This window comes from Mustela putorius, unplaced genomic scaffold, assembly GCF_011764305.1.
Source record: "Mustela putorius furo isolate JIRA1106 unplaced genomic scaffold, ASM1176430v1.1 tig00000224_pilon_pilon_pilon, whole genome shotgun sequence".
Taxonomy (NCBI): Eukaryota; Metazoa; Chordata; class Mammalia; order Carnivora; family Mustelidae; genus Mustela; species Mustela putorius.
The window spans coordinates 420,891-448,708 of NW_025421321.1; positions in this window are offsets into that span (position 1 = coordinate 420,891).

The following is a 27,818-nucleotide window of genomic DNA, read 5'->3' on the forward strand; positions in this document are numbered from 1 at the left end:
GACTGCTCAGACAGATCCCTGGCAGGCATCTCAGCCCAGACCTGTGCTGGCGAAGCTAGTTCCTGGCTTTGGGCGCAATCTGGAAGCCAGCAAAGTGACCGAAGAGTGCAGCTGGCTTTTAGGACTGATGATCTTTTTGCAGCCAGGCGTGCGCGGACACCCGCTCAGGGAGCTAGGGTAGGAGGCTGCCCAGCGCCGGCTCTGGCAAGGCTCGCAGCCCGTCTGGGCTTCGCCCCGCACCCCAGCCCTGGCCGGGGCCTCTGGAGGGAGTGGGACGGGGGCGGCCAGAGTAGGGGCTTTGCTAATTTCCAAAGCGGTTAGTAAGCTCCTGGAGGACTCAGGAGGGAGGGTGGGGGGGCGGGGCGGGAGCGGCCCAGAGAAGGGGCTTTGCTAATTCCCGAGGCGGGAAGTGAGCTCGCCAAGGACGCAGTGGAGAGTCTGGGAGGAGGTGGAGGGGCTGGCGGAGGAGGGGCGCGCAGCGCCAGGGTGCTGTGCTGTGGCCCAGTCGGGACTGCAGGACCCACCGGACTCGCCGCCGGTGCGCTCCCGCGCTCCAGCCTAGGCCCGAGGCCGGGCTGTCCCTTCCCGCTGCCTGCTGCCCCTCCCCGCCCCCTGGCTTCTGTGGAGGACCCTCTGCTCACAGGTAAAGTGACACCGCACCGCGCCCTCACCTGGAGCAGAAAACCCGGGCCACGAGGGGGGCGGGGGGTGGGTGTCAGGGCCCAGCCTCCCGCGAACCCCAGGGCACCGGGAACACCCCGGAGGCCGCGCTACACCCCGTCCGCCAGGGGTCAGGCCGAGGACAGCGCTCCACGAGGTAACCCCCACACCCCGCCAGCCGCCGGGCTAGCCCCCATCGTTTGGCACGCGCGTGTCAGAGCCTCCTGCCATTCCCAGGGCACCCAGAACCCAGAGAGTGAGGCCTTGGATGCTTTCCAGTGACAGATTCAAGGCAATTCTTTGACTTTGGGACTTCAGCATTAACATAGTTTTCATTTGTGATTATTATTTTTGTGTGGGGGCCATAGCTTTTCTTTGGACCTATGGTTGTTTTCACTCCCGGTTCTGAAAAAGCCCCTAAATTCTAACCCTGTTGAGGACTCCGAAAGCTCTCAGAGCAGCAGTGCTGGGGGACAGTGTGGACACATGGTTTGGTTTCTCCTCTGGCCTGATTCTGTGGCAGCCCCGCTCTGTCCTCCTCACACTTCAGAGCAATATCTGAACAAGTGGAGAAGGGACCAGGGGATCAGGAAGGTGGCCACCGAAGAAAGACTTCTCTGGAGGTTGACTGAGCTAGCAAGTGAGCATGTTAGTCCAGCTCTGTATGCAGTCAGGATAGAGCTGAACAGGGGCCAGGGAAGGGGAGGAGGAGCAGAGAGCTGGTACCAAGGGACCAGAGAGGTGTGTTTTGTTATGTTAATGAAGTGACCTTCAGACCTCACTCAAGGCAAGGGCTGTTTGCCTGAAGGACCAACCACTTGGTGAAAGCCTTCATAACTTTTTGCCCAACATGCCTCCCCTTCCTCCCAATTCAGGATTATCTGGGGAGGGAAGAGGAACTAGAGATTAGATCAGCAAATGACAATGATTTAGTCAGTCATGACTATGTCATGAAGCCTCCACAGAAAACCTGAAAGGACTGGGTTCAGAAAGCTTTTAGTTTGTTAAATGTATGAAAAGGCAGGAAGAGTGGCAGTCTTACAGAAGGTAATAGAAGCTCTGTGCCCATTCTCCTTACCTTGCCCTGTGCACTTCTTTATCTATCTATTGATTTAAATCTTCTATTATATCTTTTAATAAGCTGGCAAACATAAAGTAAGTATTGTTCTGAGATTTGTGAGTCCCTGTAGCAAATTAAAAGAACGTAAGAAGTAGGCCACTGGGACCTCCAACCTGTAGTTGCTCAGTCACAAGCACAGGTAATAACCTGGGGCCTACAGTGAGACTGGCATCTGAGATGGGGTTGGAGATAGTCTTGAAGGACTGATCCCTTAACTGATGAAATCTTATGCTATGTTCAGGTAGATAGTGTCAGAATTTAGTTGAATTCTTGGAGATCCTGCTGTTGTCTGAAAATTATTTGGCATTGTTGGTATGATGTCCTAAAACCCAAAAAGATATAGCTACCTCAAAATAAGAATAAGGTTGACAGCTTATGTATAATAAGTGAGTATATCAGGGATTTAAAATATACCCAATAAATAGTGTAAGGAAATAAGGAAAGATTTTGAAATAAACACAAGACTAAGAACCTAGTGGTACTAATAGATTAAATATATGTAATCTAGTTGAATGAAGAATACAATGGATAGAATACGTAATGGATTCAATAGAGATAAGAAGTCACTTAAGGATATAGTCATCTGGATACCAGCAAAGCATTAAAATTATCAATATAAAAGAGGTGTAAGATGTAGGTGATGTGTGTGGAACAAAAGCTAGAGAAAAAATTAGATTTCCTTACTACTCATAGCCTGTTGACAAGTCCTTGAAGTTCCTCTGGGGACTCAGCTGCTTCCATGTGGACACATCCACTCAGGGCAAAAAGCATTCTTAGTCCACCCCCCCAGGATACTGAAAACCTACTTTCACATGTAAAAATTACTTTGGAAACTTCTTTATCTCTACTCCCCACCCCTGCCCTCAAGATATACATTGGCAATCATCTCCCAAGCATATACCCACTGATACACATCAGAAGAGTCTCTTCCCTGAGTTTTTACTAAATAGTAATAAATGACCTTTCCCTAACAATAGCTAGCCCCCTCAAGGTCCTGGAAACCTTGTTTATAAAATACCTTGGAGGCTTGTGCTATCCCTAACCTCCTCCCAAATTGAAAGTATATAATCAGCCACTCTTCATGACCCTCTTTCTCTACTCCAAATAAATAAATAAATATTTTTAAAATAAAATAAAATAAATGACTTTTTTTAAATGAAAGAAGAAAAAGGAAAGAAATATTTGAATATTAATGTACATCTATTTCTCAAGCATAAAATAGTCAAGACACTGGATTAAAACTTACATACAAGAAAAGAAAGAAAATATTCATAACTATAATTGACTCTATGAATCCCAAACTATGGCATACATACCAAAGACAAAAAAAAATCATAAGTGTTAGAGAGAAAAGAAATAAAGAAACAAGAAATTCATTAATAAAGAAACTCAAGAATCAGACTGACAGAAATTTTTTAAATAACATCAGATATAAAAAAGAATGAAGTAATAGCTTTATTATCTTGAAAAAAATAATCACAAATGTAAACATTTAGATCCTTATAAAATGTCATTGGAATAGGAAGGCATAATAAAGAAAATATTTTCAGGAATACAGACCACAGATAATTTGCCTTAATTTGTGTAGGCAGCACTTAAATACTAATATTACTTTAACAGTTAAAATGTACCCTATGACCTATGGGGTGGGGGAAAAGAGGATGACCAAGCCATCTTGAAATAATTCAGTTTTATGAAAAAAGTAAAAAGATAAAAAAAAAGACTTGAAGAAAAGAGAGATAAAACATATGCATAATAAAAATAAATGAATAAATAAACAACTGGAGTGCCTGGGTGACTTAGTCGGTTCAAGTGTCTGCCTTCAGCTCAGGTGATGATCCCAGGGGCCTGGTATTGAGCCCTGCATCAGGCTCCCTGCTCAGTGGAGAGTCTGCTTCTCCCTCCCATTGAGAAAGAAAATTTGACTTATTTATTTGAGAGAGATAATCTTTAAATTTTACTTATTTATTTGAGAGAGAGTTAGAAAAGAAAAACATGCACACAGCAGGGGGAATAACAGAGGGAGAGGGAGAAGCACCCCACTGAGCAGGGAACCCCCTACGGGGCTCTATCCCAGGACCCGGGTATTATGACCTGAGCTATAGGTACACACTTAACTGACTGAGCCACTCAGGTACCCCAATGAATACAATCTTTGAAAATAATAATAATAATAATAATAAATAATATTTCAGATAGTATGATTTTTTTTTAATGTAAGACTTGGTATAAAAACAGGATGTTAAAAGGATTAAAGTCTAATTATAGCAAAACACTTTGATAAGTTTAGATGCAGTAGTACATAAAAATTTAACTTGTTTCATTAACTGATAATTTAATTAGAATAAATTAAGAGACATTAAAATTTAGAGAATCTAATAGTCCTGATCTATTAATAAATGTAGCCATCCTGACCCTAAAACAATAGTCTTCAGTAAGTATATAAGCATAAGTTGAACATTTACACAAACAGGCCATTATTTAGGCCAGAAGTATAAGCCAATAAATTCCTAGAGTTAAATATCAGGCTATATTTTCGAAGAATAAGGCAATAAAATTAGAAAACAATTACCAAAATATTAAATTCATATAATTGGAAGTTAACTTCATACCTAAAAAGAAATAATACAGCTAATTCAGAGATTTTTTAGAATTACAGTACTTGGTAATATCAACGCTCAAAATGAGTAACAGACAGGTGGGGCTAGGGAGGAAGAGATCCATAGGGAACTTTGTGAACAGGCTCTCAGAAATCCCCAAAATGTGGTGTGGGAAAACCAGAGTAAAGAGATAAAATGGACCACCCTACCCCAGGGAAGAGCACCCTGATCTAGGCATGTGGGATGGAGGACCACCCTGCCCTAGGTGTATGGAGTGGGTCATGTGGGGTGGGTGTCTCTATGATAAACACCTGTAACCAAAAAAGAATAATCAGACCCTAAAAAGGAGGTAAGCCATTGCAGCAGTTATTGATAGAGATGTTAAAAGGATTAAAGTTGCCTGGTTGCCTTTTTATAAAAAATAAACCCTGAAGGCACTCATTGTTAACTGTGTGGGGACCCCTCTTAGTTGTGAGAGCTTTTTCTATATATTCACTTGATAAACTTCTGTCACTTACTCACTCTCCGTTGCCCACGAGATTCCTTCTTTGACTCCAAGAGACAAGAACCTAGCTGTCCCACATCATTCCCTAGAGTTAAGTATCAGGCTATATTTTCCAATGATAAGGCAATAAAACTAGAATAGAATGACCAAAATATTAAGTCCATGTAACTGGAAGTTAACTTTATACCTAAAAAGAAATAATACAGCTAATTCAGAAATATTTAGAATTACTCTACTATGGTAATATCATTTGTGAAAATAAGTGACAATAATTAAAGGTATGAAGGAAATCTAAAGGTTTAATTGTATTAATTCAAAAGAAAAACAAAACAATACAACAAAAACACCAAAGCATAAAACAACAAAACAAAACAAAAAGAATATAAAGGCAAAACCTAAGAACGACAGCAGTAATAACAAAATCTTATAGAACCAAACAAATTTTTGGAATAGATTAATAAGAAAGATTTGACCAATGAGTACTGGTCAGGAATACTCAGAGATGATGAAGATAAAATAAAATACTAAATGAAATGTATAAAACCTAAATTATAGACCTAAGAGACTGATTAAAAGTGCTTCCAGAAAAAGAGTCTAATTTGAAGACAATAAAATTAATAGCACCACAGAGAAAACTGTATTTGTGACATAGGGGATCAATTAGAGATGATAAAGTATTTCCTTAAATATCAAAGATAACAATTAGACTCAGTGGCTCAGTCAGCTAAGCCTCTACCTTCACCTCAGATCATGATCCCAAGGCCCTGAGACTGAGCTTGACTCCCTGCTTGGTGGGGAACCTGCTTCTTCTTTTCCCTCTCCCTCTGCAGCTTCCCCTGCTTGCGCTTGGTCTCTCTCTCTCTCTCAGTAAATAAAATTTTAAAAGATAAAAAAAATTAAGAAATAAGCATCAAAGATTAATCCATAAGGTAAAAATATTTATTAAAGTGATTAATTAATTCATATTAAAATTAAATATTTCCTTGCAATTAAGTGCAGTGTGGAGAAAAAGTTAATAGACAACTGACATAGGAATGAACTATACTTAAAATATTTAAAACTGACAAGGAATTATTAGATTTAGACTCCATGATGATCTCCATGTATGTGCATATAAAACACCTTAAAATACTTTGTAGGAATGTGCTACAGGAAATTAAAGAGACAGGGAGATAAATGGGGAAAAATAGCTCAACTTGAAATGACTCGTTGGTTGCCACTGTATTTTATTTACATTTTCCACCACTTTTTTGGTCAATGAAATTATTTTACATGTATCTATTATTATCTTGTAAGACATGTTACACTAATATCATAAATGAAGTTGAGAATAAGAATATGATGCCTCATTTCATCATAATTGTTAAAAATGATCCCTAAGCTGGTAAATGCAGGAAGCCAGAAACAGAAATAATAATTAGCACCAGTTCAAAAGCTTGTCCACCTGGAACCTGTAAGAAAATCCACCTAGATCCTGAAAATAATGAGTGATTTGAGGAAACTGGACAGGGATATAGATTTCCAGATGCTTTTTACTTATAATGGCAATAGCAACTTAGACAATGTATTGGGAAAAAATCTATTAATTGGCAGTAGGAAAATTATTAAAAAAATATAAACCATGAGCCAATGAATTTGGGAAAATTATGAAGAATCTACATAAACATAAAAAGAAACAATATATATTTGCCAAGGCACATTCACATTTTAAAAAATAAGATGAAAGGGGAACAATATGCCATAATACATATATCAATGTTTTTCATAGAAGTTTATTATAAAAAATAAGCATTTAAAATAATTTATTTGAAATTGATATCACATATCTGAAAAACTTGGAAGAAGAAATGGATAACCATGACTAAACAAATGTAGCAGAAAAATGATTTACAATAATAGATAAAAGCTATTCAAAAATGCAGTGAATATTGGCCAAAGCTTAGAAAATCGATAAAATATAAAATGTAAAATGAATTCATGAATGAAAAATAGGATCCCATTAAATCTAATTTGGAAAGAACTAATAATTTTTTTTTTTGCCTGAATCTGCTCTGCCTTTCATTAGGTGGGACACTGACCAAGCCCACTTAGCTCCTCTCTCATGCCCAGTAATAGAAAAGTCAGGGACATTAATTACTTCTGGGATGAATTTTAACCACTGTGGATAGGATGCAGAAGCCAGTGGGTTAAACAGATTCTTTCTTGTTTCAGGAAAATAATTCTGAGATGTATTCTGTGCATTAGGATTGATGCTCAGTTGTCCACAGTCATAATCCACTCAGTCTGAACTCATATATGTTTCTCCTGGACCACTTAGCTCTTCTCATTCTCTCCTCTTCCATGTGATCAAATCCCAAAATAATTATTTAGGTTGTGTATGCAAGTCCTGATTTTGAAGGGAAACTCAGTTACAGAAAGAGATGAAAATAAAGATACAGGGAAAAAAATGGTGCACTTGGGTGACTCAATTAGATAAGCATCTGACTCTTGATTTCAGCTCAGGTTGTTATCTCAGGGCGATGAGATGAAGCCCCGATAGGCTCTGTGCTGGGCAAGGAGGTTGCTTAAGATTCTATCTTCTTATCCCTTTCCTTCCACCCCTCACCTGCCATGCTGTCTTTCTCTTAAATAATAAGCACTGCTGAACTATCTTAGATTCTGTACCTTCTCTCCAGCCATGAACCTATCACTGTCTTTAACTCTTGAAAACTTCATTAGACAAATTAATGTGGTGAAGGAAGCAATATGAGAAAGCCTATTAATCTGATGAGCATGGAACTGAACAAACCCTATAGATACTTTCCCTTTGATTTCTAGCCTATCAATACCTACAGTGAGTCACATACACTCAAGATTATAGTTTTTATTGTATACTTCATATATTCATTAATTTTTGACTCGTTATCATTTTGTTGAAGTGTTAAACTATGGTAATAAACAAACTTTTAATTAACTTTTCCTCCTATGATACAAATATAACTTGCACTTGAGCTTTAGCTAATTTTATGTTCTAAAATTGCCAAAACAAAATGATCAAGGTTTCTAGATTATTTACTGTATTTTCTACTATATAATATTGTTCTATCTCTTCTGTATAAAGAAAATGAATGCTTGGGGCTCTTGGGTGGCTCAGTGCGTTAAAGCCTCTGCCTTCTGCTCAGGTCATGATCCCAGAGTCCTGGGATAGAGCCCCACATCAGGCTCTCTGCTCAGCAGGGACCGTGCTTCCCTTCCTTTCTCTCTACCTGCCTCTCTGTCTACTTGTGCTCTCTGTCTGTCAAATAAATAAATAAAATCTTTAAAAAAAGCAAATGAATGCTTGATAACTAAATGAATGCTTTACTGAACAAATTAAATATGGCAATAGCATTTTATTTTATCATGCTTTACATATTAAACTATAATATTATATCACTAGTCTACAAATAATCTACTCACATAGTGATTTGGAAGCTTTTAGCAAAAGAATTCTTCCTCCTGATTGTAGTATAAAAGCCACAGAAATATACAGAAGACTCCTAGGATAGAAAGTTAAATCCAGTTATCCGTGATGCCTTGAGTAGGACCTGACCTATGTATGTCCTAGGATGCTCTAGTACCTGTTACATGTGATAGGATTATATTTAATATATACAGTTTCATTTACTTCACAAAGGAGACATAAATTTGAGAATAAAATACTTGATGAATCTATAAAGTCTATATCTATTTGTAACCAATGTGGTAGAATTAAGATGTTAATTTGAAAAAAAATTTCATTGAACACATACACAGATTCAATTGTTTTTATATATATAAACAGCATTATTTATTTATGTAAATAAATGCATTGTCAGTAAAATCCATTTACTGATCAATCATAAGGGTAATTTTAAGTACTAAGAATAAGAAATATGTGAAAAGATAAGTGTTCAAGAGTGCAGTTTGTGGTAATTAATACAATATGATAGGCTCATAAAAAAGATATATTACTTGAACTTAAAAGCTTCTATAATTAAGCGATGACCACTTGCAATTTGTAATTAGTCTTGCTGCAGTTTTTCCTTGCACTTATTGCCCTTCCCCAGAAGTTCATTAAGAATTTCTGTGAATGTCCTTATGTTTAATCTCATTCATAGATTCCACTGCTGCTCACAAAACAAAGCCAAAAAGAGAGGTAACTCTATGTGGCACTCCATCCACAAGCAATACATTCATAAATAATTAAAAAGCTCTCTATTTCATTTCTTACCCATTCAGCTGATAATTTAAATGAGTAACTGAGGCCATTTTATCAGCACTTTTAATAGAATGCGACTCAGAAACTTCACAGTGTTATTTAAGAAGAAATGCTCATGTGTTAGGGTTTTTATTTTTTTTTAATCAACAAAATAATTTTCAAATTTTAAAAGCAAATGTCTCCTTTTCTTCCAAGTTTCCTTGCTATGTCAAAGTTATAAATAAATACATTACAATCATATTTTGAGTAGTAGATAAAAACGAATGTTTTGAAACTGTCTGTGGGTTGAGTGTCTGGGTTAACTTGTATAAATATCTGAACTCAATGTATTTAGACTTTATTAGATGGTTTTTTTAGACTATTTAAAAATACATGCTCAGATAATGACAACATTATTTTATTCATTTTAATAAATAATTTTATTTAATTATGTTTATATATTTATTTATTAAATTAATGATTTAATATTTAACAATCTAAATTTGAAATATTTTAAATTCTAAAAAATATTTATTTAATTAAATCGATATATTTAATATAAATATTTAATAAATTATTTAATCATTATTATAATTATGCAATACATTATGTATTGTGTAATAATTGCATTTTAATAAATAAATAAATGTATCATTTACATTATTTTATTTTACTTTATTTTATTTAGTTGACAAAGAGAGGGAGAACGCAAGCAAAGGGAGCTGCAGGCAGAGGGAGAGGGAGAAGTAGGCTCCCAGCTGAGCAGAAAGTTGAACTTGAGGTTCCATCCCACGACCCTGCGATCACCACCTGTGTCGAAGGCAGATGCTTAACTGACTGAGCCATCCAGATGCCCAAGGCTTTGTATTCTTCGCTTCTAAATATTGATGCTGCTTCATCTCTGGAGTTAGTAAATTGATGCTGAATATTCATATCAAAGAATTGATAGTAGCTGTTAAAGAGAAACATGTAATTTAGGGGAAAAAAAAGAACAGAAGGAAGAGAAAGGCCAAAAGTCAAAAGCACATTAATATAAAATTTAATTAGATAAATAAAGCTGATATTCCTGAAGGGGGCTAATAAAAGAGCTGCAAAGAGCTGATAGGATTAGGAAAATTGTCCACTCCTGGTCATTTCATAATTTTAAACTATTCCTTATTAATAAATATACTTAGTTCCAGAAACACAACCACATAAGGACATTTCCACCAAGTTTCCTCTAACAGCATTTACAAATTAGACGTTCAATGTAGTTCGTTACATGTTGCATCTGTATCTTAAAGTTTAAACACTTTCTGTGACACATTTTCTAACAATGAAAATTAATATATATATATTTATACCTTATCCCTAAATGGAAAAAAATATATATATATAGAAACCTTATCCCTAAATGAAACCTTTCTTTGTTTATTAGCTTAAATAGGTAAATTAGCAACAACAACAACAACAAACAGCTAATATTATAGAGGTAGGAACAATTTACCTTTTCATTCATTGCTTTCTTCTAAAAATTCCTATTTTATTTTTTTCTCAAGTCTGTCATAATAATTTTCTAAATCTCCTGCCTTATTCAATTTTTTTCTTTTAGTGGAAATCTCTATTTCATATTTATTTTCTCTTCCTCCACTCTTTGCTCTAATAATTCAATGTATTATTAGATTTTCTGTTTTTCTCTTTATCCAGATATATCTTTTCTTTCTTTCTTTCTTTTCTAAATAATTTGATTTGCTGGCATTTTACATCAGTACATGCTTTCTTATGGATGTTAGAAATGTCTGTGGAACTACTAGAAGAATAAACGTTTTTACCTTTAAGAAGTTTACAGTCTAGAGTGCCTGGGTCGCTCAGTTGGTTAAGTGTCTTCCTTCAGCTTAGGCCATGATGCCAGGGTACTAGGATCCAGTCCTGCATCAGCTGCCTGCTCAGCAAGGAGTCTGGTTCTTCCTTTCCTTCTGCCCCTCCCTCTCTCTCTATCTAATAAATAAATAAAATCATTAAAAAAAGACTTACTGAAATCTGAGACTGAATTACTAAATTCAGTCTTAATATAAGACAGATAAACAAAGCAATGATCACAACTGGAAAATTTAGTCAGATCATGGTTTAACATTTTTGGTTGACACAGGACCTCTTTCAGTAACAACTTTCCCTAAATATCAATTTCTTTTTAAGGCAAAAAATTTTGACAAGAAATCCAGATCCTTCTCATCATTTTCATATCAATTTAATGTGACATCCTCGGAGTATATAATCAAATATGTAATTATTCTATGTGTTGCCTTGTATATGGCCTGTATCTTTTTCAGACTCAAAGTTCCATTGAGGTAGAGTTTTTTTGTTTTGTTTTTAAAGCAGAGATTTTTAAACTGTTTGATATATACAAGATGCTTCATAAGTGTTTACAAAACCTATGTATTTCAGAAGCCTTAAACAGGCTTTAAAATAATGTAGGTGATATTAGCAGTCATATCAAACAATTTGTAGGTTTCATTCATGTAAATAACTACATTTCTCAGAGACAAATGATCTGGGTCCAGTAGGATAATGCTAGCATGTGTTGTAAATTCTCTTATATGACCTTATTCTTGCAAGAATTGGTTATGTGGCAGAAAAAAAGGTATCACTATCTTATACTTTATTATTTAAAGAGATTTATGGAAGTTGTTAATTTCTTACACTACCCCTTTGTTTCAGTGGACCCAATTTCCGTGGTAATGGTGAGAGGAAAGTAGGCAATTTAGGCAGCAGCAAAAATCTCCTACAAGGCACTATAAAATAAGGCTTGTTCTAGATCATGGGTCTGTCCAAAGGGGAATGTGAAGGGGACTTCACATTCAAATTTCCAGGACTTTTTTTTAAGTGAATCCCCTGGGGGAAGGGGAGCAAGGACAGTTTAAGGGTTAACCTCAATGAAAGCCTCTGGATTAGTCAGTAACTCTTGATCTTGGGGTTGTACGTTTGAAATCCACCTTGGGTGTAGAGGTTTTTAAAAATAAAATCTTTAAAAAAATTTTTTTTCATTTTTTTATTTAAGCCATTGTATGGCAGTGTTGATCACTATATTGTACACCTGAAACTAATATTCACCTTATTTTAACTAACTGGAATTTAAATAAAAACTTTAAAAATAAAATAAAAATAATAATCATAAAAATAAAAAAGAGGAAAAATTATTTGGCAGGTAATTTTCTTAATTGCATTATTATTTATTATTATCATAGTCTGTGTGTGTCGGTGGGAAGTGGCTGGTATTCCAGTGAGTTCCATATCTGTGTTACACGGAGGTCCATGTCTGTACTCAGTCTTTTTTTTTTCTTTTAATTTATTTTCAGTGACCCAAAATTCATTGTTTATGCACCACACCCAGTGCTTCAGGTAATAAATTCCCTCCTTAATACCCACCACTGGGCTCACCCAACCACCCGCCACCCTCCTCTTCAAAACCCTCAGTTTGTTTCTCAGAGTCCACAGTCTCTCATGGTTTGTCTCTCCCTCCGATTTCCCCCAGCACACTTCTCTCCATCTCCCAGTGTCCTCCACATTATTCCTTATGTATTGAGTCTTATAAAAACTTTTATTTCTTTCCCTATTCTGCTTTGCATATGCTTACCTTAGATGTTAAAATGTTATAAACGTCTCCTGCCTGGTCCATTTTCTCTCTCTTCTCTCATGATTTCTCATGCTCTCCCTGCCAACCCCACATGCCTTACAATATCTGGATATGACTAATTTCTTCCTGAGCTACTTTATTCTACTCTGCCATATGGTTGCCCTTCCCTCTTCTGTACCATAACTTCTATCCCCTGCATTTGTGCTTTAACAATACCTAATTCTTTTCACTACATCTGTATCTTTGAGGTCAATACTCAGTAGTGCAATCGCTGGGTCATAGGCTAGCTCTATTTTCCTGGAAAGAAGGGCCATATGCACCCCAGTGTTCATAGCAACAATGTCCACAATAGCCATTCTGTTGAAAGAGCCAAGATCCCCTTCAACAGACAAACGGATAAAGAAGATGTGATCTATGGATACAATGGAATATCACTCAGCCATCAGAAAGGATGAATACCCAACTTTTGCATCAACATGGATGGGACTGGAGGAGATGTTATGTTAAGTGAAATAAGTCAAGCAGAGAAAGTCAATCATCATATGGTTTCACTTATTTGTGGAACCTAAGGAATAGCATGGAGGACATTAGGAGAAGGAAAGGAAAAATGAAGTGGGGGGATTGGAGGGGGAAATGAAACATGAAAAACTATGGACTCCAAGAAACAAACTGAGGGTTTTAAAGATGAGAAGATGTGGGGATGGGTGAGCCTGGTGATGGGTATTAAGGAGGGCACATATTACAAGGGGCACTGGGTCTTTTACACAAACAATGAATCATGGAACACTACTTCAAAAACTAATGATGTATTGTATGGTAACTAACACAACATAATTTTAAAAAAAAGGAGGGGGACAATACCTAACACTCAATCTTTGCTAGTTTCTTGTTTACCTCCTTTTAAGAGTAAGCTCATTAGTGGTTTTTTGTTTGTTTGTTTGTTTGTCTCAACTAAAAGAAGAAAAATAATACACATTATTTTGAAAACTTTTTGAACAGTGTACAAACGTTAGTCAAGTCCACAATGTCTCATCTCTTCTTCCTCCTAACATGGCTAAGTTGAAAAACCCTTTATCTGGGAAAAGATCATTCTCCTGCCACCTTGTGTAAGATTTTGGCTTTAGCTTAGATTATCCTTTCTTTCCTTTTCTGAAAATAAGTTGAAAATATTAATAGCCTCAGTTTCTTCTTCCAAAAGAGGACTGCTCCTTTACCAAGTACAAAAGCAACCCATTTTGACCATAGTAAACATCTTGGACCTACTTTTTTTGGCTCACTGTTTTAGTGAGACAAGTGGAGTGAAGATGACACACCATGTCCAAATGTATTAATAATTGGTAAACCATACTTCTAAATTGAAGTTTTGTTGCCATTAAACTACGACCAGACTCGCTATAATTACAGAGGTAAATTCTTTATATTTACTATACTTGAAATTACCATATAATACCAAAATAAAATTATGATTATGTGAAGAGTCTGTAATATTAAGAAGATGACTTTGAAATTATTGCTCATCTAAATGAAATTTCCCATTTTATAATCTTGTATACGCTTCCGTTGTCATTTCCTATTTAAAATCTATTAGAAGGCACTCTTATTTTCCCTTAAGTGGGAATTCATATGTGGAACAAATTCTTCCCAAAGGAACTGATTCTATATTCCACTTAAGACCACGTGGCTTCCATGTGGCATTTTGCCTCTTGCATATTGTTCATCTCCTACAACAAATGGGGGTATGCTCTTTAGTAAACTAATTCAACTCAATTAGAGGCATTGTCTTCAAGGGATAACATCATAGAGACTAGAATCAGAATCATACTTTTGGGAAAATTCGGCCCAGGTTTTTTTTTTTTTTTTGTTTGTTTTGTTTTGTTTTAAGATTTTATTTATTTATTTGACAGACAGAGACCACAAGTAGGCAGACAGGCAGGGGGGGGGGAAGCAGGCTCCCTGCTGAACAGAGAGCCTGATGCAGAGCTCGATCCCAGGACCCTGAGATCATGGCCTGAGCTGAAGGCAGAGGCTTAACCCACTGAGCTACCCAGGCGCCCCAGAGCCCAGGTTTAGATGGCTTCTTTCCTCAATCTTATAAAACCTATTTGAACTCTACTGGATGCCAGAACTGCTTACAAATATTTGGTCCCTTGTAATTTTAACCTTCCAGTATTCAATGCACCTGATCTATGTAATATCCTATAGTATTTTTGTCAAATGAAGACTCTCAAAGTGTGTTTCTTGGGAGACACTTTTCAATTGGTTGCTTACATTTCTGCATTTATTATTTGTTCTAGACCATCCATTGAAGATGGTTGTATTGAATAGACTTGGAAGACAGAAATAGTATCTTTTTTTTTAACTTAACCTGCTGTGCTTGCAAATATTATCTGCCTGTGTTTTGATTCTTCTTGTGGGAACTGAGGCTCAGAACTGATATATAACTCCCACCCCTACACACACACACACACACACACACAAATACTGTTAATATTCTGGCTACCTCTATTGCTGTGAATAATAAACTATATTATTTCTGAACCATGAGTCTGCGTCTTCTATCAACACCCAAGAAACCACGGCAGACTCATACACCAGCTTTCAATTAAGGGAAAATAATCTCAGATGCTTTATATTTTTTGATAGTGTTTCCTACTTCTGAACATATGACTGAACGCATATAAAGCTGGAGCCATGACCATTTAGAGCTTCTTCTGTGGACGAACTATGCATTCACTAGTAAACAAAAGTAGTTTCATCTCTTTTTTTTTTTTTCCTCCTGGACACCATTTCCTCTCTCACACTGTTGCTCAAATTGGATGGAGTTAAGGTCCTTTGAGGAAATTTTTGTTTAAGGACTCAAAATAAAATAGGAAGAGTCTAAAGTGCTAAAAATAATTCTAGATAAAAGGTATAAGATCATGCCAGAAAGGATAGTAATTTTATCTAACAACTGCCTGTTCACCCCTTATTTGTTCATTAACTAATCCCCAAATTCCTGACTAAATCCCTTTTGTAAGCCAGAATGTGAGCTAAAAACTGGGATTTCAAAAAAGTTTTCATTTGAAATCCAGTTAGTTAACATATATGGTTGTATTTGTTTCATGTGTACAATATAACATATAGCACTCAGTGCTCATCATGACAAGTGCTCTAATTAACCCCCATCACTTATTTAATCCATCACTCCTTTCAGATCCCCTCAAGTAACCATCAGTTTGCTCTCCGTAATGAAATGTCTGTTTCTTGCTTTGTTTCTCTCTCTATGTCTTATTATTTTCCCCTTTGCTTGTTTGTTTTGTTTCTTTTATTCCATATAGGAGTAAAGGTATTTGTCTTTCTCTGACTGACTTATTTTGCTTTTAGCATTATACTGTCTAGTTCCATCCATGTTATTGCAAATGGCAAGATTTCAGTCTTTTTATGGCAGAATAATATTCCATTGTATATACATACCACTTATTCTTTATTTATTCATCAATTGATGGATACTTGGACTCTTTCTATATCTTAGCTTTACAAATAATGCTGCTATAAAAATAGGGGTGCTAGCATCCCTTTGAATAAGTTTTCTTATATTCATTGGGTAAATACACACCAACAGGATTGTTGGATCACAAAGGACTTCTATTTTTAAATTTAATGGAAATTCCATACTGTTTTCAAATATGGCTGTATCAGTTTGCATCACCACCAACAGTTCACAATTGTTACTTTTTCTTTTTTTTAATATTTTATTCATTTGACAGAGAGAGATCACAAGTAGAGAGAGAGAGGAGGGAGCAGGCTCCATGCCTGGCAGAGAGCCCAATGTGGGACTTGATCCCAGGACCCTGAGATCATGACCTGAGCTGAAAGCAGAGGCTTAACCCACTGAGCCACCCAGGCAGCCCCCACAATGGTTACTTTGTCACATCCTCTCCAACACCTTTTGTTTCTTGAGTGTTGATTTTAGCCATTTTGACAGGTGTGAAGTGGTATCGCTTTCTAGTTTGGCTTTGCAATTTCCTGATGATACATGATGATGGACATCTTTTCACGTATCTACTGAACATTTGAATGTGTTCTTTGGGGAAACACTTGTTCATGTCTTCTATCCATGTTTTTATTGGATTATTTGTTTTTGGATGTTGACTAAAAACTGGATATTAAGTAACACACAAGACAGGTTTCCTTGAGCTTCAATTTTATTTGCATGAGTATCATTAACAGGAAAAAATATGCATATGTGTATGTACAAGTGTGTTTATGTATACATCTATCTATCTATCCTCTATCCCCTGTCTTCTAATTGTGGTAAATCCTGTAAGGTGGGGAATGGGATAGTCTGAAGAAATGTGCTGCTGGATATGTTGGGTAAGCAAATTTAATTGCACTCAGATGCATTGGATATAAGTGAATCAATCACTCAAATGAGTTATTTAATATCATATAGAAACAAATTAAAATTTTATGTAGTTGAAATAATAGGTAGTTAAAATAATTTTTGTTGTTTGTTGTTTTTGTGTCTTTTTTTGTTTATATATACTATGGTGTGAAAGTTTATGTCTCCCAAAATCATATTATGAAATCTAACTCTGGAAGTGATAGTATTAAAACATAGGGGCCTTTGGGAGGTGATTAGGTCATAAGTGGGATTACAGTCCTTTTAAAGGAGACCCCAGAGAGTTCTCTTGATTCATTCATCATGTACGTTTACAGTGAGAAGATAGCCATCTATGAGGAAGTGGGCTCTCCCTGGATCTGCCCATTCCTTAATCTTGAACTTCTCAGTTCTAGAACTGTGAGAAATAAACTCCTGTTCTTTATAAGCTATTCAGTCTATATCATGTCCGTTATAGCAGCCTGCATGCAGAAGGACACTATAACCTAAAACGAGAGCAATAAATATAAAGTTTCAGTAAAGTCAGTTGGTACAATGTTTTTTACTTAGAGAAGACATGCTGCTTCATGTTAAACCTTGATATTGTACATGTTTCTTGAAGGGCCACTTCTTACTCCTTTGTGTGTTCTCCACAAAGTCCAGGATGATGCCTTACATAAAGGTAATACTTTATAAATACTGTTGGAAATATATACTTCTCTAAAATCTTATTTTGCCTACAGATTACTTGGATCCACTTTGCCTTGTGTAGAATATTTGAAATATATTAAGAACAGGATGTCTCTCTAAATAACATTTAGAATCATCATTAGTTTATGACTCCTGACTCATTTGTTTATGCAGTGATACTTACTGCAAGAACACTGAGGTTTGTAATATAATTTTTGAATTAATCACCAAGCTAGTTTATTATAACTTCTGAAAAAATAATTTCTCATGTTGGTTTAATTCTGCTCTTATGTTATGGTCATGACATTTTCATTAAAATAAAGTAGAAATTGGAAGTAAATAATAAATGAAAAATAAAAAATAATAAATAACAAATAAAAGTAAAACTCTTGTGAAATGTTAAACTTTTCTTACTTATTTTGTTTTGCTTTTCCTCTACCATACTGGCAAATCTGTATTTTGCAGATAGATACAATTTTCTAGTTGCTAGGTTTGTTACTTTTGCTAAAATTTTCAAAATATAAGAAGTTGAAAAGTCATGGATTGTTTATTAAACTCCTTATCTACACATATAAAAATAAAACATTGATGGTGACCTGGGTATTTCTAAAGTTGTATTCTGTTTTTCCATATTATGTTTTACAATGTAATTAATAAATATTCTGCATATATTAACACCCATCCACTTCTATCTCATCTGTATGTCCATTACAGAGCATGTATGATTTCTATTCATTGCTATGTTGTGGTGAAGAGATTGTCTGAAGTAGTCCTATATTTATACAGGAAGATCTTAAGCTATGGTGCTCTTGTTTATTTGCTTGTTCGTGATCAGTGTGTCTGAAAGATGGTAACTATTGCATCAGGTATGACGATTAAAAAATATTATTGGTGCCTGATACACTGTGATGAAATAGGTAAGTCGATTCATAATTTGTTAATTAAATTAGAAAAAAATTCCTTTGGATTTGTCCTTTATTATGAGTTTGTTTTTTTTAACAAATTCCTTGGGATGTTTTTTGTGTAATATATATCACATGCCTCAACCTTTAAAATTGAATGTAGAAAAGAGTTATCAGAATGAGCCTAGAAAATATTGTGATGAAATATTTGTGTTCTGTTATATTATGTTAACTTAGGAAATAATGGTAGTTATTTTTATTAGCATTTCCTACTTTCCACATGCCCTTACAGATGAGATGTCATGGTTTTCCTACTTTTTTTTTATCGTGGTTGTTATATTCTTCATGATCAATAACAATCAATGAAAATTCATAACATTAAATTTTTTTGGGAAAGTGATATTTTAGAAAGAATCCATGACCAAAAATTTTAGCTGTTGTTCTTCCAGAAATGAGACTATCAATGTTCCCGAAATTTCAAGAAATAGAACTTATTAATTGTGTTGGTTGATGTTTATTGTCTCTGAACTTAGAGGTGCATAATTCAATTTAAAATTTATTTTGGGGGCGCCTGGGTGGCTCAGTGGGTTAAAGCCTCTGCCTTTGGCTCAGGTCATGATCCCAGGGTCCTGGGATCGAGCCCCGCATCGGCCTCTCTGCCTAGCAGGGAGCCTGCTTCCTCTTCCCTCTCTCTCTGCCTGCCTCTCTGCCTATTTGTGATCTCTATATGTGAAATAAAATAAATAAAGTCTTAAAAAAATGGAGTGGACATTAGTGGGGTGCTTATCTGAAATTGAGGGACATTATAAAGAAAATAAAAAATAAAATTTATTTTGAATTGAAAACAAGATCTTACTGAATTTTAGGCATCCCACTTTATATCAGGCCTCCAGTATATTCTAATTTATTTATAGAAAATATCATAAACATGAATGTCACTTTTCCTATTGCATTTATACTGAAACTGCAATGACTCAAAGATGTCAGATATGAAAAACACTACCTTTCTATAATTTCTGTTTCCTAGGAGGAATGGATATACCATTTTAGCACAATTATCCAACAGTATTCAAAACCACCATGAATTTTAAAACATAGTTATTACACCCTAAAAATCAAGTATGAAAATGTATAATTAACCAACTCTCTATCTGTAAATGAAATACTCTCACAAGACGGGTTTTAAAACTTTCTAACTTAAGGAATTTGATATCACAGACTCAGGGTAGTAGTTTCAGTGCCTACAGTATACTTTCAGGGAGAGAGTAATGTAGGCTCTGAGTCACTTTCTGCCTAGAGATGACCTAATAGTGGTTCTGCCATTGTTTGTTTGTTTTTGAAAATACGTTCCTGGGCATCATTCAGAAAATGCAGAGTTTGGCAATCTATATAAATTAAGGATGATCTTTTTGAATGTTTGTCTTTCACTACATCAAATTAACATAATTAGACAGAAATTCCACTAAATTAAGCATTGTTAGGAAACGTGTAAATTAGAGCTGCTCAAATTAGTTGCTCTTTGAACTATGTGCTCTTGGTTCAGGATTAGATAAGGAGTTTGAAGGAAAACCTAAATCATTGCTTCCTTTTTTGAGAGAGTCTTAGCATATTTTCTTAAAATTAGCTGAAATAAACAATGTGTTTAGTCACAAAGTAATTTGCATTTTTGCACAAACTCCCTATCTCCTTGAGAATTATAACAAATATTTCATGAAACATCATTGATCTTTACTTTGTGACACTGCTGTAAAGTACATTCAGAGTTGCCAGTTAAAAGTGTTAGTGTTGAGATGAAATGTCATGCATTTTTCTTCACTTCTATGCAAATGAACACAGTAATTTATTAAGACACAATGAAGAAAAAAAAATTGACAACGAGTTCCAGATTTTAAAAATCACTTGCCATTCAATCCAAATTGTGAGTTTGATCGGTTACAGAACACTTTATAATGCACCCCCGGTAATTTTACAGAGATTATTTTTTTCTTACCAATTCTTGATTATTCTGTCTTGCAATGCAGAGAAAGCTAACTAATTTAAAATAAACTTCCGTTAATTTTGATTGTTATAAACTTAAAATTGATTAATTTCCATATACAGAGTTGAAAATGTTCACAATTTACATTAAATATATATTCTGTGTATACCTTGGAAAAATTATACTGAAAATTGAAATTAAAATGATGTTGTATATAGCTGCTAGAAGCTGTCTGTCCCATTTCATCTTACTATATAAGTTGTGTCAGGTAATTTATAAAATCCCTACTGCATAACAAGTCTATTTTTTGTTGGAATGGGTAGTAATGTTTCTTCTTATTTCTAAATAAGAGTTGGTCTATGAGTGAATCTGCAACTGTATTTTTCCTAAGTGGCTTCATGGTCTTGAACTGAGAAAGCTCAGAACATTAAACATCAAAATAATATATTTTGACATAATTAGACATCAAGGAAATGCAATTAAAATGACACTGAGATATCACTACACACTTACCAGAATGGCTAAAATAAAACATAATGACAAGACCAAAAGAAAACAATATACCATTTGATGATACACAACGGCAAGTTGTACCATCACTTAACCATCTCAGACTAGTGTAGTGTTAAATTTGTTTTTCTAAGCAATGTTTTGGGTCACTTACCACTTTTCAAGGATATAAAGTGCTACCATTTTACTTAAAACTGTGAAATTTGGTCAGATTTAAATTTCAATTTATGTTAAAACATTCTGTAAACTGTGTTAAACTTTGACATTCGTTCCCTCTGTTCAGTGAATAACACTATATCATATTCTGAAAAATACGCTAATTTCATTTTGAAAAAAAATATCCCTTTTTCCTCTTATGGTAATTATTAATATGAATTAATAGTAGAATTTGATATGGTTCCATATGCCCATAAATACTTTATTGTATATTATCAAATTTAATAATGAATATAATGTACTTCTTTGGACAATTTTTAAAGACCAGTCTACTCTTAAAACAAAAAAATGGAGACGCACTTCTTTAGTTCACACAAATTTCATTTTATTATATATAACCTCAGATAAATTTCAACAAATCATAATTTATTAAAATTGTGTCTACTTAAAAATCTCATAGAAGAGTAAAACCATCAAAAATAAAATAAACACACACAACACACACACATCACCCATGCATTGGCAAATCACAATGGCTGTAACAATACATTAGGCATTCCACAGTTAAGGGCTATCAAAATTTCCATCAGTGGCAAAAAGATTTGTATCCAAATGGACTGATTTTCCAGAATCCAAGAAAAAGTCTCCTAGGGTTTATTTAAAGATAAATATTTAAACAAATACTTCTTAAATTTAGGAAATTCAGAACATACGATTAAAGAATATTTGCAGTGCAGACTATATTCAATCCTTCCTTCAAATGTGCCTTTGAGTACATAATTCTGTTTTCTCTATCTAAATTGAGCTGTCCTCCAAGGAAGTTTTCTAAAATGTGTGTCTCTGTGTGATAAATGTTCTAAGACCTAACATGCTTCATTGTATTTTTACTGTGCGCTCAAATTTAATCAATAATTTGGCTTGATGTATAATACCTAGTTTCAAATATCTTTTCCATCTATACAAACACCCAGCTGTCTCCTTTATATGCTATTACTATTGAGAATTCTGCTGTCAGTATTATTCTTGTACATTTTAGGTGATCTGTTCTTCTCTTGGGCATCATTTATGCTCTTCTCTATTTTTGATATTCTTAAAACTCACCATAATGTATATGAGTGGTTTTGTGTGTGTGTGGTTTTTGTTTTGTTTTGTTTCTGATTTCTCATGTTTGGCATCATTTTAACTCTGGTATCTTTTATCTTTCTTTAATTCTCCAAAATTTATCTCAGTACTTACTTAAATATTTTCTTTATTTTTTTTTTCTCTTCTGCTGCATTTGGGGAGAAGTCATTAATTTGTTTGTTTGTTTGTTTGTTTTTCCCAACTCATTTATTCATTTTACAGCTATATTCATCTTAGTCTCCATTTATTGTATTCTTTATTTCAACAAATTTCACTTAATTTATATTCACAGTATAGTATCTTTTCTTTGTATATGTATATCATTATTTTATCATATACTTTTAAGCTATTTTTAAAAATATTTAATTTATTTATTTGACATTGAGAGATCACAAGTAGGCAGAGAGGCGGGCAGAGAGAGAGGAAGGGAAGCAGGCTACCTGCTGAGCAGAAAGCCCGATGTGGGGCTTGATCCCAGGACCCTGAGATCATGACCTGAACGAAAGGCAGTGGCTTCACCCACTGAGCCACCCAGGCGCCCCTTTTAAGCTATTTTTTTAAAGTACAGTCATTCTTTTTTTTTTAAAGATTTTCTTTCTTTATTTATTTGACAGAGAGAGATCACAAGTAGACAGAGGGCAGGCAGAGAGAGAGAGAGAGAGTGAGGGAAGCTGACTCCCTGCTGAGCAGAGAGCCTGATGCAGGACTTGATCCCAGAACCCTGAGATCATGACCTGAGCTGAAGGCAGTGGCTTAATCCACTGCGCCACCTAGGTGCCTCTAAGCTATTTTTTAAATTCCTGTTCCAATAACACTTGGATTGCCATATAAAGTTAACCACATCATCTTTTTTAGGTAAGTAATTGTACTTTTTATGTGCATAGTTATTTTGGTCCATGAGTTCAGCTCCTCTTCGGACCATCAAATCTCTATAAACATCTGGGTATGCTAGGATTTTCTAAGCAACAATAAAATACATTGAAACCTGGTAGCTTAATTTTAATAATGTTTTCTTTCTCAATCATTCACAATAGTATTACATTCTGAGTAGCTTCCTTCTATTTTGCAGCTATAGTGTTTGGAAAAACTTGAATTGTGATATCACTGTGATAATGTGAATTAGTCAGGGTTTTTCAGAGAATCGGGAAGAGAAAACAAGGAAGATATTCTCCAGGGCCAACTCTAGAAGTGACTATTAAAACATCTGTCCAAATTCAATTGAACAAAACTCAGAAATGCCATCTCCAGTGAAATACAAAGAAGATTATATATAGTTCTGGGCACACACATCTCATTTGACCCAATGATGTACATCAATGAAAGACTGAAGGCCAATCACCACTCCATGGGAGAATTTCAAAATAAATTTACTAATGAGGCCAAGAATTCAGAATCACAAATACTTCAGAACTAATAATAACTGCCTTCACTTGATGTTATTCTATAAGATAAATCCTATGATCAAGTTTCAATTTTAAATTCTTACAATTTAAATTCTTAAATCCTTATGAAGAAGCATCATTTGGAGGGAGCAGTTTTCATAATTTATCATCCATCAGCCTTTTTTTTAAGATTTTATTTATTATTGGACACAGAGAGAGAGAAAGAGAGAGAGAGAGAGAGATCACAAGTAAGCAGAGAGGCAGGCAAGCAGGGAGGGAAGCAGGCTTCCTTTTGAGCAGAGCCCGATGTGTGGCTGGATCCCAGGACCCAGAGACCATGACTTGAGATGAAGGCAGAGGCTTATCCCACCACCCACGTGATGAGAGAGCCACTCAGGTGCCCCTCATCCATCAGTCTTAATTGATTGGAGGAAAATGTGTGGAGGAATAATGCCTTAGGGAGCTAATCTCTCTATAGGATTTTCAAGTCTTTACCCCTTCAAGGCTTTTGTACAGTTCTGATAGCCTCTAAACATCCAGCTGATTTCTACAGTGACAGGCCTGTTAAAACCTGTCTTCAAACCAGGAATAGAGCTTGAAACATACCAGTCAAGAGCAACTTTGAGTCTTTTAAGGAATTTATCATCATTTCTTTGTTTTTGGATTTTGTTTTTGGATATTACACTTGCATAATTTCTCCAGAGCTGACTTTGAAGGAGGCATTCAGTTCCAGCTAGTTCCATATTTTGGCAAGAACTATAATTCTATATAAAAAAAAACTATTTTAGGGCACCTGGGTGGCTCAGTGGGTTAAAATCTCTGCCTTCGGCTCAGGTCATGATTCCAGGTTCCTGGGATTGAGTCCCACAGTGGGCTCTCTTCTCAGCAGGGAGCCTGCTTCCATTCCTTTCTCTCTGGCTGCCTCTCAGCCTTCCTGTGATCTGTGTCAAGTAAATAAATAAAATTTTTTAAAAAAACATATTTTATACCAGTTATTCATGTTTATTAACTAAGATATCACAATACAAATAATACAAACAGTTGCTCTTAATACCTTCAACCAAGATAAAAAAAATATGTCATATTTTCTCCAAAAATTTTATATCATCTGATAGGTCAGATATATATAAAATTACATTTAACGTTTTAAAAATATCAGCAAATATTTTCATTTAAATGCAAATTGGAAAAAAAATCTACTTTCCGAAACACGACTTTTTATCCTATTTTTTTTTGAATTTTGTCGACAACTGATAAAATGTTTAGCGAGACTATAAATGTTAGATCACAAAAAATGATTAATACATGTAGGTTCAAATTATTATGTTCCATTAAAAATGATTTAGTCTTGATGAACATCTGTTTGGTAATATGTTGTATCCAGATATAGTAAATTAATGATATATATATAAATTATAGGGAAATGACACCTTCCGTTCCATTATGAGTAGAGCTTTTAAAATGCTATTTGTCACAACCTGTCATCTTGTCATTATGTAGCATTATGTAGCATTTAAAAAATGTATACTCTTCACTTCGAAGTCTTTTAGAAATCTAAAATATGACTTTCTATGGTTTGTGTTTCCATATTCCTTTCTTGCCAGTTTGAACAAATCCACATGCTTTGATTCAAAGGTAATAAATTCCTCTTATTTGGAAAAATGATGTTTATTTTTGTTCTCTCACCCTTCGCAGGTGGTTTCATTTTAGCACACTTCAGAGTTATAATTTCATGCTTATTAAAAACATTTATTATGATCTACATAGATGAATGAACTTTTTTATTTTATTAAATTATTTGCCAAAAAATCTGTTATTTTAAAAAATGTATTTCCTTTGAAGGGTTATTTTAGAGCGTTCAGAGAGGATCTAGGAGTGTGGTATTATGCAGTATTTAAGTAGGTATGAAATGGTTATTTATATGATTGTTTCTTTAAGTCTTATGTATATTGTCCATTATATGCTATAAAATATTTTGAAAGTAAATTTAAAGTATGTTTTACATAGTTTATTTTTTGGAAAAAATATTGAAATGACTTATGAAATTCAGTATACTCTCAACATTAATTTATTCTGAAATTTACCAATTGTCTATTGAACCTATTATATGGCAGATATTACTTCAGACTACACTGGTAAATGAAATACTTGGCTTTGTAGAACTTTTATTTTCATGGGTGAGACAATTAACAGCTATAAACCTTAATAAAAATTGCATAGTCCATTCAAAAATGATGAGTACAATGGGGAAAAAGAAAAATTCGATCAGGGTGAGAAAAATCAAGGTTGCTAGGCAGGGGATGGGGAACTAAAATTTTTAATAGGAAGATCAAGGTAGTTACAATGAAGTTGACAATTGAACAAAGGTATGGAAAGGTGATGAATTTGCCCAGAACTATCAGCAATAAGGTCACTCCAGACAAAGGAATTGGCTATCTTGAAGGCCATAAGGTTGGATCATGCCTGGCATATCTGAGGAATAGCAAGGAGGCCACTGTGAGTGACTGAAGAGTAGCAGTGAAAGAGGTCACAGAGGTTAAATGAGTGGCTAGATCATGTAAAAGCTTAGAAGTCATTGTAAAACTCTGGCTTTTATATTTGGAAACTTACTGTGTGATAGAATTTTTGCTAATTACGGAGAGTTCAAATGTCCATAAAATTTCAAGGATTCTTATTCTAGTAAGACAGAATAAAGAAAAAGAGTTCATATTTTCACATGGTGTAACAAATGCTCAGAGATCCAAGTGTAGGAAGCTATGGGAGCACAGAAGAAGGCACTAACATCACACCAATATATTTGATGACTGTGACTATATATAAATTTGTATTTTCTAGATTTTTTATAGTCATGGAATCACACAGTATATACTATTCATTGCCTGGCTTTTTTTTTCTCAGCATCATTACTTTGAGAATCTCCAATTGTAAATAGTTCATTTTGATGTTGAATAGTAATCTCTTGAATGAATAGATCATAATTTGTCTTTGCTCTATTGATGGACATTGATGAACATTTCCACTGTTTTCAATTCTTAAAAATAAAGCTGCTATGAAATTCATATACAAGTCCTTGTATGAACATAGGGTTTGTTTCTCTTGGTTAAATGCCTAGAAGTAAAATGGCTATTTGTGTAACTGCAACATATTTTGCATTTAAAAAAATTTTCAAACTCTTTTCCAAAGTGGTGGTATCATGATATATGCCAACAACAGTTTAGATTTTTTGTTGCTTCCCAATCTAGCTCAGACCAAGTACAATTAGCCATTATAGTTTTAGCCATTCTAAAAGATATGTAAGCATGTCTCATTATGATTTTAATTTGTATTTCTTTAATGTCTAAATGTTGAGAAATTTGTCATGTGCTTATATGCCATCCATATCCTTTTGGTGACATGTCTCTTCAATAATTTTCTTCACATGTAAAATTGGATACTCTGTTTGGTTATTAGTAAGGTTTTTTATTTTTATTCATTTTTTAATAATCAGAGTAGATGTCCATTATCAGATATATAATTTGCAAATCCCTTCTCCATCTTTACGGTTTCTCAATGGAGCTTTGATAGCTGTGTCTTTCAAAAAATATGCTACTTCTTTCCTGGTACACGGAGGTATGACTAGAACATTATCAATGTTGACCTTTGCAAAGAAAATCATGGCTTAAGATATAGGTAGTCTGCGGTTGTTGGGAGTGTTCTGTATTATCAAGCATATCTAGTTAGTTGATAATTTTGTTCAAGTCTTACATATCTTACCAATTTGATGGCCATTTGTCTATATAATCTTAAAATAAGGGTGTTGAAATTTTTTTCCATTTCTCTTCTAAGGTAGAAGTTATGATTTTTGTTCTTAGTTTTTCCCTATATATCCCCAAATCTGTTATTAAGTATTAAAAGTCAAGAATTATTATACTCCCTGATGAATTCATCCTTTTACTCTTCTGTAATTTTGACTTGATCTTTATGTCTGATAATGAAATTTGCTTTAAAATCACTTTTCATTATCTTGATATAACCACCAAAGT